The following is a 16,700-nucleotide window of genomic DNA, read 5'->3' as shown; positions in this document are numbered from 1 at the left end:
GGACTCATGTAGATTTGTGTTTCCTCCACCCAGAGGGAGCGGGTGCTCTGGATTTCGCAATTAGGGACAGGAATTGTGACTTGCTTTGCTCTCCGGAGCAGGGCGCTGATGAAAGGAGTGACAACGGGTCAGCACTAAGTGTTAAGGGGGAGCAGTTGAAATGTAAGATTCCCGGTGTCTGTGACACATACAGTTAGGTGAGACGTAGATCTGGTGGAGAGTGTGGGGAAACAGAAGACTTTGTCAGTCATGCTTTTTATGTAGAGTCTTTGCCAGATAATGTCAGGGTAGGAAGTGTCAGTTATCCCATGAAAGCTTTTGTTTCCCAAAAATACTAGTGTTTTAGGTGTCAAGTTTATGGGCATGTTGCAGCAGTGTGTAGGAGGGAGATGCCTAGATGTGAAAAGTGTGTAGGAGGGCATAAGCTGAAGGAATGTGTGGTATCGGTGGGAAACGTTATGGATGTTAGTTGTAGGGCTGCCCATGGGGCTGGAGATCGGAGGTGTCCGGTGAGAGAAAGGCAGGTTGAGGTTGCCAGGGTTATGTATTTAACCTTTATTTCACTAGGCAAGTCAGTCAAGAACAAATTCGTATTTACAATGATGGCCTAGAGTACAGAAAGTGTTGTATGCCGAAGCAGTGAAGAGAGTGGTAGTGGAAGATGGGAACAGGGTGAGGGATTCTGAGAGGATTCCTGTGAGTAGGCAGAGACCAGAATATGTGCTTCAGTAAGGTGGGCTTTTTAGCATTTATAGCCATGGTTGTCAATTGTACTGCAGAAATGGATCAAAAGTCACAGAAAATAGTGGTAGTGGTGGCAGCGGCAGAGAAGTACTTGGGATTGAGAGGATTTACTGCGTAACAGCTGCAGGATTAGGTCTGGTGTGGGACTAGATATAATTAAATAGTGGAATGGTGTGGTGTTTTATTTTTGTATTTTTTTGAGAGGGTTAATAGTTGGGAGGGAAATTTTCCTTTTTCACAATTTTGTATTACCATATCAAAGAATGTAATGTAGTTAGACTGTAAATTGCCTCACACACACCAGTACAGTAGTTGGCGGTGTATGCACTTAAAAGGTGGATGCGATCTGACAAACAAATTCCAAAGAAGAAGGTAGCAGGTTAGGATAATTAACGTGGCATGTTAGTAGAATGAGGTTAAGGTTAGGAAAGATGTTAGGCTTAGCTAAAAATGCGTTGCAGGTTTGGATAATTAACGCGGCAGGTTAGGAGAATGAGGTTATTAAGGATAGCTAAAATGCTATGGTTGTCAACAATCTACTTGTCGTGCAGCCCACACACAAAATGGTCAGTGGCAACAAATCTGCCCAATTAGCTGATTCGGTTTCCATACACCCACTTCTGTTGACACGCCCACTTTCAGACACTCCACGTATGCAGCACATGACCCATGATATTCCAGATTGGCAATCCAATTTGTAAGTCGCTCTGGATAAGAGCGTCTGCTAAATGACTTAAATGTAAATGTAAATGTAAATTTGCATCTGCTTCTTTGTTTTGCAGTCAAGATAAACAGTGCAATATCGCCACCTATCGTACTGGAGGCAACAGTGTTTACTTTGTTATGGCTCGACCTCTCTTCCAGAGCTCTTATCCATAACACCTGAATGCCATAATACACGTGCTAGCTCACTTAATACACCAAACAAATATAATAGTCTATTAATACTAGTATTTATAATTGTAGGTACAACTTATAAAGGCATTAAATAGCATTCATAAAGGCTTCATAAACACTACATAAACACTTCACAAATAGTCTATAACCATGTCATACTCTACAGATGGTGTGTGAACATACATATTGAGTTATGTCACAGTTGGCAATTCACTCTACAGTGGAAATGGGTATGTAACCCTTCATAGAGTATGACAAACACTTATAGATGATTTGTGAATGTAGTACTTGTACTTGGTTTAAAGTGAGACCGATATTGACATTTTGTATTTCCGTAACAATACTTATTTAATCCCAACTATCCAAGCACCTGTTGCCAAATTGGAATCATCATCCCATAACTAACATCTCCATGTGAAGAGAGTAGCAATAAAAATAACAAAGTAATACAAAAAATAAAACTTTAAATAAAGGCTACAGAGGCAGATAACCAAGAATGGAAAAGATGGCTGTAATTACGTGGAGATAATTGGACAAAAAAGGTGGCATAATTAAGAACAGTTGTTGAAGACAAACAAATCCTAACAAAATTCTTATGGACTAGTCCAATGAAAACAAATTTGATTTACAATTACCATACAAAACTACATTAAATATATTTTTCACAATCCCCATATAAAAATACCAAGTAGTGAGATTTATGTTCCTTGTAAATATTTACAGGATCATGCATGTCTACAGGTTTTTTACAGGTAAAAAGGAATACAATCTTATAAAGATACATTAATCAACGAAACACTCAAGGATGTTGTTTATGAGTCAGGTAGAATACTACTCTTACTGCTGCGATATGTCAGAAGTGTAAAACAATGGTAATTTACATTTTTGTTGTTTAATTTCAAATGGTGAAACACCAGAGAGCTCTGCTATCCACAGTCAAGTGAGCTGCAATGATTTATGAGTAATGAGTCTATTTCCTGTTACCTCATAACTAATCAGAGTAGTCCAATATGAGGAAAGTGATGAATATTGTATTTCTGTTCAGGTCAGTCAGCCCATGGCATGTAGTCCAAAGACAACCAGTCGGAAATCAACATGACTGTAGGCGCAACAGTGGTGTATAACATCCTCAGGGCAGGTCCGCAAGTTGAGGATGGAAACAGAGTGTGTCTCTCTAGTATGGCAAGCAGATGACCTGTGAAGGAAGGAGCAACATTTACATTTACATTTACATTTAAGTCATTTAGCAGACGCTCTTATCCAGAGCGACTTACAAATTGGTGCATTCACCTTATGACCTCCAGTGGAACAGTAGTGCATCTAAATCTTTTCAGGGGGAGGGGGGGTGAGAGGGATTACTTTATCCTATCCTAGGTATTCCTTAAAGAGGTGGGGTTTCAGGTGTCTCCGGAAGGTGGTGATTGACTCCGCTGTCCTGGCGTCGTGAGGGAGTTTGTTCCACCATTGGGGGGCCAGAGCAGCGAACAGTTTTGACTGGGCTGAGCGGGAACTGTACTTCCTCAGTGGTAGGGAGGCGAGCAGGCCAGAGGTGGATGAACGCAGTGCCCTTGTTTGGGTGTAGGGCCTGATCAGAGCCTGGAGGTACTGAGGTGCCGTTCCCCTCACAGCTCCGTAGGCAAGCACCATGGTCTTGTAGCGGATGCGAGCTTCAACTGGAAGCCAGTGGAGGGAGCGGAGGAGCGGGGTGACGTGAGAGAACTTGGGAAGGTTGAACACCAGACGGGCTGCGGCGTTCTGGATGAGTTGTAGGGGTTTAATGGCACAGGCAGGGAGCCCAGCCAACAGCGAGTTGCAGTAATCCAGACGGGAGATGACAAGTGCCTGGATTAGGACCTGCGCCGCTTCCTGTGTGAGGCAGGGTCGTACTCTGCGGATGTTGTAGAGCATGTTGTAGAGCATGAACCTACAAATAATTGAATCATCAAGATCGCTTTTAGTGTGATAAGAACCATCATGTTTTTGAGCATTTACAGTGGCAAGATAATTTGTAGAAAGTTGTACAAATATTTATTGTTTGTGCAAGCAGCTAACTGTCCCTAGCTACAGTAAATAGTTCCTATTTAAGTAATGATTCATAGAGGTCCACACAGTGAATATGACATGTACAGTCACAAGCTTACCTTACCATCATGATTAAGATGTTTTCTCCTCAAGTGTTGCGGACCTGGAACACCCCACTGCACCAGACCTCCTCCTATACCTAAACTACAACAGGATAATGCTTTGTCCTTTTTTCACAGAAATTTAACTTTGTCTTTAGCCTTTCCCAACCCCACAAAACACACGAGCAGCGGCACCAGGTCAGCCGCAGCACACCACCATGGAACATTTTGGGGAATATGTGCCCAGCTAAAGGGCACAACACAGAGGGCAGCTGGGAAATGACACAAGCCACGCATCAGTAACTGATCCACATCTCAAACCTCTAGGCTGACTACCGCCACAGAATATGCCATTCATAATTTCTCGAGTAGTGCTAGTGTTTCACTACTATTGTCATACATTATAAATAATTAGTAATTACTGGATATCTTTGTCATTCACAACAGACTCTGAATAGTTTGTGTCCGACGACAAACCTTAAAACACCTTCTGCGCCTTGAGGTCAGTCAGCCCATCGACTGACATGAAAAGAAGTCATGGCTGAAGGTGCAACAGTGGTGTCCAACATCCTCAAGGCAGGTCAACAAGTTGAGGACAGAATCAGACTTCACATCCCGTAACTGTTTCAAGCAGAGGATCTGTGAATAAACATAAGGAGCAGAGCCAAAGATTATCATAATGTTTCATAAATATTCAAACCGTCAGGAAAGTTAGTAGACAGCACAAAAAAATAAGTGAAACTCACAAGAAGAAAGTCACTACAAATACATTTTTGGGGATCACAAACTGGACCCTGAAAAGAGCTGTTGTACACCCAGACTCAAATAGCATGCATCAAGTTGAAAGAGAAACACACGCATCACCTGTGAATACACATGTATGAAATTATTAGATCAAGCAAATTAATAAAATTATTTTTAAAATTTTACCTTTATTTAACTAGGCAAGTCAGTTAAGAACAAATTCTCATTTTCAATGACGGCCTAGGAACAGTGGGTTAACTGCCTGTTCAGGGGCAGAACGACAGATTTGTACCTTGTCAGCTCGGGGATTTGAACTTGCAACCTCAATACCTCATTGACCTCCTCATGAGAGGATATAAATATCCACTTCATTCCGGCCTAGTGACAGTGATAATCATTGTAAAAAGATATCAAATCCCAAGTCACAGCATTACTTGCATATATTTTGATCCAGAAACTAGCTCCCCACCAGTGATGCATAAATCTGAGGAACAATGTGGAATGTTTTATTTCACCACATGGTTGACTCTACACTGTAGAGGTAAAAATACAGCCTGCAGTCATGGCGGATCATTGAGAACAGCATGACTGGCTGCGTCACCGCTTGGTACGGCACTGCAAGGCGCTAGGGTAGTGCAGATGGCCCATCACTGGGGCCGAGCTCCATACCAGGACCTCTATATCAGGTGGTGTCAGAGAAAGATTCCAACCACCCAAGCCATCGACTGTTCTCTCTGCTACCGCACGGCAAGCGGTACTGATGCACTAATTCTGAAACCAACAGGACCCTGAACAGCTTCTACCCCCAAGCCATAAGCTAAATAGTTAGTTAAATAGTTACCTGAACAAACTCATCACATACGCTGCTGCTACTGTTTACTATTGGTCACTTCATTCCTAGTTATATGTACATACAGTATATACCTCAATTACCTCATATCACTGCACATCAACTCGGTACTGGTACCCCTTGTATATAGCCATGTTATCATTACTCATTGTGTATCTATTATTACATGTTTCACTTTTCTATTATTTCTAGGGATGCACGGTATTTCGGTAAGCATATCGGAATTGGCCAATATTAGAAACAAACGCCAACATCAGCCCGATGTCTAGTTTAACGCCAATGTGCAAAACCGATGTCAAAGCTGACGTGGGTACCTATATAACGTATGTAGATGACATAATGACGCCACAAAAAATACAGCATTACACATGCAACACAGCATTCCTAGCCAAGCCCACAATGTCAGCTGTGTGGATCTATTTTGAAGTTTCAAAGGAAGATAACAAAAAGGCCATATGCAACGTTTGTGCTGCTATTATTTACAGAGACTTTTATCTCCCTCACCAACTTTAAACATCTGCTATCTGAGCAGCTAACCGATCACTGCAGCTGTACATAGTCCATCGGTATATAGCCCACCCAATTTACCTACCTCATCCCAATACTGTTTTTATTTTATTTACTTTTCTGCTCTTTTGCACACCAGTATCTCTACCTGCACATGTTCATCTGATCATTTATCACTCCAGTGTTAATCTGCTAAATTGTAATTATTCACTCCTATGGCCTATTTATTGCCTACCTCATGCCTTTTGCACACAATGTATATAGACATTTTTTTTTCTACTATGTTATTGACTTGTTTATTGTTTACTCCATGTGTAACTCTGTGTTGTTGTCTGTTCACACTGCTATGCTTTATCTTGGCCAGGTCGCAGTTGCAAATGAGAAGTTGTTCTCAACTAGCCTACCTGGTTAAATAAAGGTGAAAATATAAATATATATATTTCCAGAGGGGGGGAGAAAGTGAAATCTTTCAATACCACAAACCGAATAACTAATTTGAAAGTGCATCAACCCCCTACTTAGAACAAAAGCATAACAAAACTAAGCGCACACTTCCAACAACTAAACATGTTCAAGTTAAGCAGTCATTTGAAAGACTAAGAACATTTCAGCGAGACAACTCAAAGGCGAAACCCGTTAACGCCAAGATAATGGAATTCATTGCCCTTGACAATCAACCGTTCTCTGTCGTGGATGATGTAGACTTTCACCGAACTGGTTCGAGCACCGGTACATACTACCAAGTAGGCACTATTTTTCAAATGTTGCCCTACCGGAGTTACACAGTATTGTTGAAACGCACATCCATGAGCTACTTGCTATGGGCGTCACTGCTATTAGCTTCACGAATTACATTTGGACCAGCGATGTCAGCCCCATGAGCATGCTGAGTCTGACAGCACAGTGGGTCGACGAGGATTTCGTAATGCAGAATAAACACCTTTAACCTAACCCTCATCTCCAGGCAGTTCTTGGAAGAGCCAGGGGCTGCTGTGCTGCAAGACTGGCCCTCTTTTACAAGCAACATGTGCTAGTTGAAGCATTGGCATGAGTGTGACAATCTTTTGATGAGAACATTATAGGCCAATGTTGCGCAACACTTTTTCCTGTTGAACTACCACTCTGTTGGCTCTTGTTTAATGTTGTACATATTTTAGTTTTTCATGTATTTCAGGGGTTGGACAAGCTGACGGCAATGACAAAGCTGGCCTCACAGTTGGCAGCAATCACACTGATTATACAAGTGTCTTCCGTTAATTGTGAGAGGGACTTCTCTGCAATGAAACGAGTAAAAACATTTAAATGTAGATCCTCTTTGTCCCTCTCCCTTTGAGTTTTAAGTCACCAGAACCAAGGTTTAGAGTACTTACACATATTTTGTTTTCCAGGGTGGTCTCCAGAACCCCCCCCCCCCCCGCTAATTTTTCCCCCACAGCTAACAACATTTCCTGAGGAAACACTGGTACACACAGTCACTGGTTCAACTTCAATAAGAATCTCTCATGGTGGACATCACAAACCTGGAACTCGGCCTGCAGAAAGACAGAATGCATTGTCATAGTAAACAAAACAAAAAACAGAAGAAACTAAATAGCTACTTAATTGAAACAGTGAATAGTTTTCGAAGTGAATGAAGCACTCACCTTTTGCAAATTATTTGATGTTTGTATATAAAAGCATGTTCTTCCTGAAGTCTACAGAAATATGCAACGTTGAATGCTGCAGCAGATAGAAAAGCACTGCAGTGCATTTGTCCTAATGAAAACATCTTGATCTCCAACAAAAATATAGAGATAAAACAGGCTCTCAAAAATGGATTACCAAAATTTGATTTAAAAATGTATTTAAAAATAAAATAAAACAAAGCATGACTAGTTTTGACAATGGAAAAGTAGACCACTTTCAGAGCCTTGCTCTCCATCTTGTTTATATTTAAGTTGACCATTCAAGTAGGCAATTCAAAGGTCAAACAAAAAAATGGTCCAGAAATAAGCTAATAACACTAAAATAACAACTGGTCTCCTCTCAAAATTATCATGTTCTTTTTTTCATAAATAAGACCAGGCATCAAAAGTGAATAGAAGGCCAAGGGAATCTGCAAATTCAACTATTGTGACAAAGCCTCTACACTTTTCCTGACAGCACACTTCGTGAAAAAACTCTACATTGGATTTCAAATCATATAAAAACAGGTAAGCACGTGGTACCAAATGGATAAGCGTTATTCGACATTCAACATTTACTGACACCACGTTTTAACATATTTAGGCTATACAGTATAGTACAAAATAGGTATACAATGTAACTAACTATATTATAATTTTAATCTGCTTGTCTGAACTCATCTGAGGTTGCATTGCTGTTTATTTGAACACAAAAGCGAAGGCACTAGAAACATAGCACATTTATGCATTTTTTGAAAGATGCCATGCTATTAAACGGTTCTGTACTGTGGTTTACTAGTAAATAGATAAGTACCAAACCAATAACATAAAATAAAAAAAGACATATCTTTCATGTCTATTACTTTACAATTTTCATTCTTCTGCAGGTGTGGCAGAGAGCTTTTCTTCTTCCTTTGCCTACACTGTCTGGAATGTTTTCCTCATTGACACTATTTTTGGTTCATCCAAAAAGGACAGCCATTCCCAAGTGTGATTCTTCTTGCACATGTCCATGCCTTCAATGGCAATACTGACTGCATTTGACTTAGCTTTTTGCAATTGATCTAATATTGCCAAATCCTTTCCGAATCGATCATTTTTCTTTGACAGGAGCTCTGGATCGACTGGAAGCATCATAGAACATACCTTCAGAAAACTGGCTAGGATCAACTCAACAATCTGAACAGTCAACTCAAAAAAGTCTGTGTCGGTCCACATGGTAAGCCTATCAAACACAAGGTTCTTGGGTACCTCAATGTCATCAAACAAGCATGCATTTCCTTTAACAAGGCCTCTCCCATCTTCCTGCCATTCCTTGAGTTTGGTAACAAGGGTTTGGTATCTTTCTTCCATCTCCAACACGTTTCCCTTCAAAGTTAAGGCTCTCCAGAGAGGATCAATGATAAGCTTGGAAACCAGACCCAGAGCTCTGCATCCGGCCTTGAACTGTTGAACCTCCAAATCAGCAACAACTGCCGCAAGCAAACTACTCTCAGCTCCGTACGTACTGGTAAACTCAACCAAATCATCATGGATGCTATACACCCCAGCAGAATTATGAAACAGACCATCTATTCTTTGTCCAATGGATAGAGACAAAGGAACTTCATCAAATTCTTTTTTGCTGGTCAAAAAGGTTTCGAACGGAACAAGCTGACCGTCCTCTGCCCATCCAAGCTCTTGCACAGCAATACTCACAGAACTCACCAAACGCACTGTTCCAGACTCCAACTCTGTTGTCCTAATGTTAGGGGAACTATGGACTCCTACTTCTTTATCTCCTAAAATCATATTTTCCCAAAGTAGAAGACTTGTTTTTGCCTGGTGAGCAAAGCCATCAATCAAATGTAAGCCACAGAAGAGCTGATTTACAAGGCACATCATTGTATTTTCAATGGAACTAAAGCCATAATGTTTCTCAACCATCAGTGGTAGGATGTCTGATCTGTATTCAGCGAGGATTTGTTCAAATTTCTTTTCGGAACCAGTCCCAGCACCAAAACACTTTGAAAAGGTTACAAAAATCCATCTCATCTGTTGCATTTCACCACTCGTAACAATTTCATTGATCATTTTCCTGCAAATGTCAACTTGGTGGTTCTCTGGGCATGGGGTTTGCTCTGTGACCCCAGAGTGAACGTCAGACTCCTTTAAGCAGAAGTCAGTGGGTCCATTATCTTGGCCAAGCTTGACAGTTTCATCTGTTTCGATAGAGATGATCTCTTCAGCATGCAGAGACCATGCAGTCCTTCCATCAGCGACCAGATATTTCAAACCGGTCTTGTTAACCATCTTCTGGGAGTTCATCTTCTCCTCTGTATCATCTGCCTCTTGTATCCCTTTCAAATTCAATTGTCTTTTTGACAATCTTGCAGGTGGATTAGCTTCTTTTTTCTTGTATTGTCTAGTCACAAGCGGTATTATAAACACTTCTTTTGAAAAGTCTTTATCTGCGACATGTTTCCGTTTGGCCATTCGTTTGAGTTTAGATGCAATATGTATGGCATTTTGACAGCGTTTCTGATTTTGAAAACGTACATCAAAATTATATTTCAGAATATTATAGACGGTATACATATAACTCCTTTTTGTATTTTTTGCAAACTTATGAACCTCATACATTACACCATTTGTCAGTAACTGTGAGTCAAGTTTTGTTTTGGATGCCGGTTTGGATCTCACATCAAATTCCACACCTATTTCTTTGCACAAGGGGAAGCAGTTTTTCACCACTTCCTCTGCAAAGGGCATCACATTTGCCTGTTTAATGTTGCTGACCAGGACAGACCGAGACAAGGTACATACTTTTCCAATCTGAATATCACTGGGTGACATGTAAAAACATGACTCCTCTTTGATTAAATTCCCTACAGGGGTGCTTGGTCTATCCTGTTCTGTGTGAACACGAACAACAACTTTACCACCCACATTTACTGCTGTTGGAAGTGGAGTACCAACTTTTGTTGAATTCATTTTAATCTCCCTATCACTTGATTTTGTATCTTCTAACAGATTACAAATAAGCCGTTGTTTTGCTGTGTCATATCCATTTTCGGCATATGAATAACTTGCATCAAAAGAGTCAGACAAAATGACAGCTGGGGATATCTCCACCTCATCCTCCTCTGGCTTTATATCTACATCCATCTCACACCAACTAAACTAGCTATCTGGGTGACACCCAGGGTCAACTTAAATATAGTTTGGTTTGACCTAGTAATGTCCAAGTAGCTGTCCAGGCCTATCTCCTTAAGTATATAAATCAAATGGATTTTTATAAAGCCTTTTTACAACAGTGAAAATTCTGAGGAAATACGTTCTGTAATATTAGCTAGTGGTGTAACTACAGTTGATTCCAAGTGTATTGTTAGGCCTATACCAACTGACCAAGGGAGTCCACCCTAGCCTCAGGCTACCTGACAATCTTAACTTGCATCTCACTGCAGTAATGTTAGATCCAATGAGACATGGCACATAACATAAACGAATAGTGAGTACCACCAAGTAGCCAAATCATCTTGCTAACTAGCTATGTATTGACGGCAAATATGACACTTGCAAGGGCGCATTGATTGCAATACATGAATTATCTGTACATGGAGTAGCCTATTGTTTGTCATAGACTTGTGGTTCAGATCAAATAGAGTAGCTCAGCTAGCTAACGTTAGTTAGCAATTACTGTAGCTACCTTGATTTTTCAGGTACCCCTAAACCTTCCATACGACAGTTTGGAATTAGAAAAAAAAGTTGTTCCTACGACAAATTACTTCCAGGTGGGTCACTGGTTAGCTTATTCCGAAAATGTAAACGGAATGCTTTGAGTTCGACGCTGCGTATCGAGGCATTAGAAAATCATTCTAAACACTTGGCTAAAATCTTAGTCACAAAAAAACGTAGACATGCTGTGGTTCCGCGTAAACGAGCTTCCTTTTCCGCTGAAAGCCGGATGTGGAAACTCCACTCAGGCGTTATGATTCCGGGTTTGCCTTTCTCGCTCCAGATTCAAATAACGGGTAACTGCATATTTGGAGCAAATATTTTTGTATAATTAACCCAATATAGAGCCCGTCGTTTCCAATTGGATCAAGTTAGTCATAGAACAAGGAGGTGGGCAGAGTCAAGCACGAGATAGTGAGATCCTATTTGCGCGTTCGATACTTTATTTGAATTCTTCCGTTAGGGAAAGCCTGCCTTGATGTGCAATAACTAAATTCTGCCTGGCAGTCCTTCTAAACGCATTTTTTATATCCCCGGTGTCTGTGACATATACAGTTAGGTGAGACGTAGATCAGGTGGAGAGTGTGGGGAAACAGAAGACTTTGTCTGTCATGCTGAGTGTTTATGTAGAGTCTTTGCCAGATAAGGTCAGGGTAGGAAGTGTCAGTTATACAGTGAGAGCTTTTGTTTCCCGAAAATAGTAGGGTTTTAGGTGTCAAGTTTATGGGCATGTTGCAGCAGTGTGTAGGAGGGAGATGCCTAGATGTGAAAAGTGTGTAGGAGGGCATAAGATGATGTAATGTGTGGTATCGGTGGGAAAAGTTATGGATGTTAGTTGTGGGGCTGCAGATCGGAGGTGTCCGGTGAGAGAAAGGCAGGTTGAGGTTGCCAGGGTTATGTATTTAGCTTTTATTTAACTAGGCGTAGAAGTCAGTGAAGAACAAATTCTTATTTACAATAACGGCCTAGAGTAGTACAGAAAGTGTTGTAATGCCAAAGCAGTGAAGAGAGTGGTAGTGCAAGATGGGTACAGGGTGAGGGATCCTGTGAGTAGGCAGAGACCAAGAGAGTGATGGGAAGAATATGTGCTTCAGTAAAGGTGGGCTTTTTAGCATTTATAGCCATGGTTGTCAATTGTACTGCAGAAATGGATCAAAAGTCACAGAAAATAGTGGTTGTGGTGGCAGCGGCAAAGAAGTACTTGGGATTGCTAAGATTTACTTCTTAACAGCTGCAGGGGGTAGTGTTAGTGGTGTTATGTCCTCTCAGACTGTTGGTCTGGAGTAGGACTAGATATAATTAAATAGTGGAATGGGGTGGTGTTGAATTTGTTTTGAGAGGGTTAATAGTTGAATGGGGGATTTTGTATTACCATATAAAAACAAAATTGTAGTTATGCCGTGAATGGCCTCACACACCAGTACAGTAGGTGGCGGTGTATGCACCTAAAAGTTTGATGCGATCCGCCAACCAAATCTCAATGAAGAATGTAACCGATTAGGAGAATTAACATAGCAGGTTAGGAGAATTAACGTGGCAGTTTAGGAGAATGAGGTTACGGTTTGGAAAGGGGTTCATCTTTGCTAAAAATGTGGAGCATGTTTGGATAATTAATGTGGCAGGTTAGGAGAATGAGCATCAGGTTAGGAAAAGGCTTAGCTAAAATGCTATAGTTGTCAACAATGTACTTGTCGTGCAGCCCAGACACATAAAACAGTCTTGAGTGGCAACAAATCTGCCCAATTAGCTGATTCTCTTTCCATACACCCTCTTCTGTTGACACATCCACTTTCAGACACACTCCATGGTAGCGGTCCAAACACTTACAAGACACACAGTCCACTTATCCTCGCCTTATGCCCTTGAGGGAATCCCCGTCACCATCTTGGAGGGTGGTCCAAATTATTAGCCAAGCAAGGGAAGTTTACAACGTAAGCTCCTTGGCCCTCGTTTTTAGTCGGCTTGCGAGTGTACAATTATGTTCACTCTGGGGCCTGAAACTACCCATAATTCAATTTGCGACGATTGTACATCCGCTAAGAAAAGTCAGAAAAAATTAAAAACAACATTAAAATGAATGCAAATAAATTACGAATAGTGTTACTAATGCACATGACGTCTCAAACACGTCTCGAAAAAGTAAATATGTTTGTTTGGTTATCTTTTGGAAATTGTAGAAATAAAACATTTTCCAGAATGCTATCATACAGTAGGCATTTATTAATAATGATATATTTAATATAAGTAGACATGCACTCATAATTGACTGTAGCGCATATAAAGCACCCACAAGCTACCGGTGTCTGAAAACACAATAATCTCGGGATGAATTTCCGGCCAAGGGTGGTCCATTTAAAAATCATTCCTTCCTCCCTCGCCCCTTGCCCTGCAAGTGTATACTCGTCAGACATCATGACACGTCATCATAATTCTCCACTTAATTTGAGGGCTGAGGGGATAGGGTGTCTTTTAAGTGTTTGGACTGCAACTCATGTATGCAGCAGATGACACATGATACTCCAGATTGGACGTTTGCATCTACTTACATCTGCTTATTTGTTTTGCAGTCAATATAAACAGTGCAATCGTACTGGAGGCAACAGTGTTTACTTTGTTGTGGCTCGACTTCTCCTCCAGAGCTATTATCCATAACACCTAAATGCCATAATACACTTGCTAGCTCACTTAACTCCCCAAACAAATATGTCTATTAATAATACTAGTATTTATAATTTTAATAGCATTCATAAAGGCTTTATAAACACTACATAAATAGTTCACAAATAGTCTAGAACCATATGCGGTACACAAATTATTTCTGAATGTAGTGCTTGGTAGTGATTGTACTTGGTTTAATGTTGGACCGAAAATTTACATTTTGTATTACCGTAACAATACTTATTTAATCCCAACTATTCAAGCACCTGTTGCCAAATTGGAATCATCATCCCATAACTAACATCTCCATGTGAAGAGAGTAGCAATAAAAATAACTGAAAGTAATATATAAAATTTAAAAAAAAGTTTAGACAAAGGCTGCAGAGGTAGATAGCCAAGAATGGAAAAGCTGGCTGTATTACGTGGAGGTGATTGCACAAAAAAGTGAAGAAACTAAAATCTTATGAACTAGTCCAATGTAAACAAATTTGATTTCAATGAACACACAAAAGTACATTACAAATATCTCTTTCACAATCACCATAAAAAAATACCAAGCAGTGAGATTTATGTTCCATGAAAATATTTAAAGGATCATGCATGTCTGTATTTTTTTTTTTACTTGAAAAAACCTGCAATCTTACAAAGCTACATTTATCAATGAAACACTCAAAGATGTTGTTTATATGAGTCGGGTAGAATACTACTCTTGCTGCGATATGTCGGAAGTGTACGCTTCGAACACACCGACTGTGTTATTGCGTTTCGATACACCAGAAGTACATTCATTTCCAATGGAACGCTGCATTTGCCTTGCAGCATTGCGTTGCAGAGGCAGTTGCAGTGCGTTCTGTGTGGAGCATACGTTCGATTTATCAGAAAGTAGCAAAATATGAATGTAGATTTTTTTTTTGCACACTTAGTCAGTAAAAATGTGCGATTACATAAAAAGTTTGATTGCATCATTTCTTCACATTTTTTATAAATGTATTTATATTATTTATTCGATGACATCCACAAATGAATTGTGAGAGCCTATAATATAATTTCCCTCCAAAATGCAATAATAAATAGTCAAGATAGCAGAGTAGGCTCTTTCAATAATGAGACCAACGTTGAGGAAGGTGGTCTTGATCGCACTGTTGGGCCGGGACCAGCCCCGCCGAAAGCGCAGGTCTGTGTGGGTCCAGAGATGGTTAAAGTCCCGAAAGCAGGCAGGGGAGTTCCACTGTCTAATTCAAGAGCTTCGACTGTTTTGAGAGGAATTCCGAAGTTACTTTCGTCTGGACCGAAGCCAGTTCGATCACCTGCTCCAGATGGTTGGAGCCAGGATCACCCGGATGGATAACAACTACCGGGAGTCCATCAGCCCAGTTGAACACCTGGCGATTTGTCTCCGGTAAGGTACATTTTTAAAGCCTTTGATATCATAATTGATTTATATTTGATACATTGTTTGTATGTGCAACCTAGCTAGCTAAAGGGCTCTAGTTAACATTCCCTATTTGACATCAGATGTACTTTTACAGAATGTTCATTGGGACTATAACTTTTCCAAAGTTGGTTTATAATCCTTTTTCAATTATGCAATGTTACCAAATGAAAAGAAAGGCGCCTTCTGCCCTGATGAGGGTAGGCTAGTCTTCTCCAGGACCCATTGTTGTTCAAGACAGTTACAGTCATTCATTACATTCTTATTGGACTCACATACACTCTTAGAGAAAAAGGTTCCAAAAGTGTCCTTCTGCTTTCCCCATAGGATAACCATTTTTGGTTCCAGGTATAATACTTAATACATGGAACCCAATAGGGTTCTACTTGGAACCTAAAAGGGATCTCCTATGGGGACAGCCAGAGAACCCTTTTAAGTAGATAGTACCATTCTTTCTAAGAGTAGAGTTGGCCTGGACTACAGTTTATTGATATAGTCATAGACTGAATTGTACTGTTTCAAGGCATTGTTAATGACAGTTGATGAGTATTACAATATAATTAGTAAAGCATAATAAACAGTAATGAGGTAGCTATATGAGTAGATATAATATGTGGGTGGAATTCAAGTTATATACAATATTGATCATTATTTTGAATTATATTTTAGATTCTTGGCGACAGGGGACTCCTACAGGACCATAGGATTCAGCTTCCGAGTTGGACGGTCCACGGTGGCAGGCATTGTCCCCTCTGTGGCACAAGCCATTTGGGACTGTCTGGTTGGTGAAAACATGCCTGTCCCCAAGGAGGAAGACTGGAGGGCCATCGCTGCTGAGTTTCTGGAGAGGTGGAATTTCCCCAATTGTCTTGGCTCCATTGACGGGAAACATGTAGTAATCCAGGCTCCACCGTGCTCAGGTTCGCAGTTCTACAACTACAAGGGTACATATTCAGTTGTACTCTTGGCTGTAGTAGATGCCATCTACTGTTTCCGTGTTGTCGATGTTGGTGCTTACGGCAAGGGAAGTGATGGCGTGACCCTCCGAGACTGCCTTTGGCCAGGCACTTCAGGATGGCACCCTGGATATTCCACCACCTGCATCACTCCCTGGGGCTGAAGACCTGGGACCTGTTCCCCACGTCTTCGTTGGCGATGAGGCCCTACGCTGGATGTTTTTACTTTCATCTTGTCTTAGATCAGCAAAGGTGTAGGGAAGAAATAAGCAGATTAAGTCTAAATTAGACATTAATAAACAACTGAAAATGAAAACATTATAATTTAATAACTATTCAAGTACAGGAAAGAACATGACAGGTATGTGTGTTGTAAAAATGTTTTAAAAAATAAAACTATTGAAAGAG

At 40.5% G+C, this 16,700-nt stretch overlaps 2 long non-coding RNA genes across 5 annotated transcripts; one reads left to right on the top strand and one right to left on the bottom strand.

Moving 5' to 3' along the window:
- Positions 1 to 1,678: 1,678 nt before the first annotated feature.
- Positions 1,679 to 7,229, bottom strand: LOC115112049 (uncharacterized). 4 transcript variants are annotated; one of them, XR_010461554.1, is made up of 3 exons: positions 4,242 to 7,229; positions 3,783 to 3,867; positions 1,679 to 2,836 (listed from the first exon to the last, which is right to left on the bottom strand). It is a non-coding gene; the product is annotated as an uncharacterized LOC115112049 (long non-coding RNA). The 4 variants fall into 4 exon arrangements; XR_003860892.2 differs by having other exon boundaries at positions 3,788 to 3,867; XR_010461553.1 differs by lacking the exon at positions 1,679 to 2,836 and adding an exon at positions 3,242 to 3,565.
- A 4,254-nt stretch (positions 7,230 to 11,483) lies between these two features.
- Positions 11,484 to 16,700, top strand: LOC135565338 (uncharacterized). Its single transcript, XR_010461555.1, has 2 exons — positions 11,484 to 15,303; positions 16,006 to 16,700. It is a non-coding gene; the product is annotated as an uncharacterized LOC135565338 (long non-coding RNA).

The sequence above is a fragment of the Oncorhynchus nerka genome, linkage group LG27 (assembly GCF_034236695.1).
Source record: "Oncorhynchus nerka isolate Pitt River linkage group LG27, Oner_Uvic_2.0, whole genome shotgun sequence".
Classification (NCBI taxonomy): Eukaryota; Metazoa; Chordata; class Actinopteri; order Salmoniformes; family Salmonidae; genus Oncorhynchus; species Oncorhynchus nerka.
This window is presented reverse-complemented; position numbering and strand designations above follow the sequence as displayed.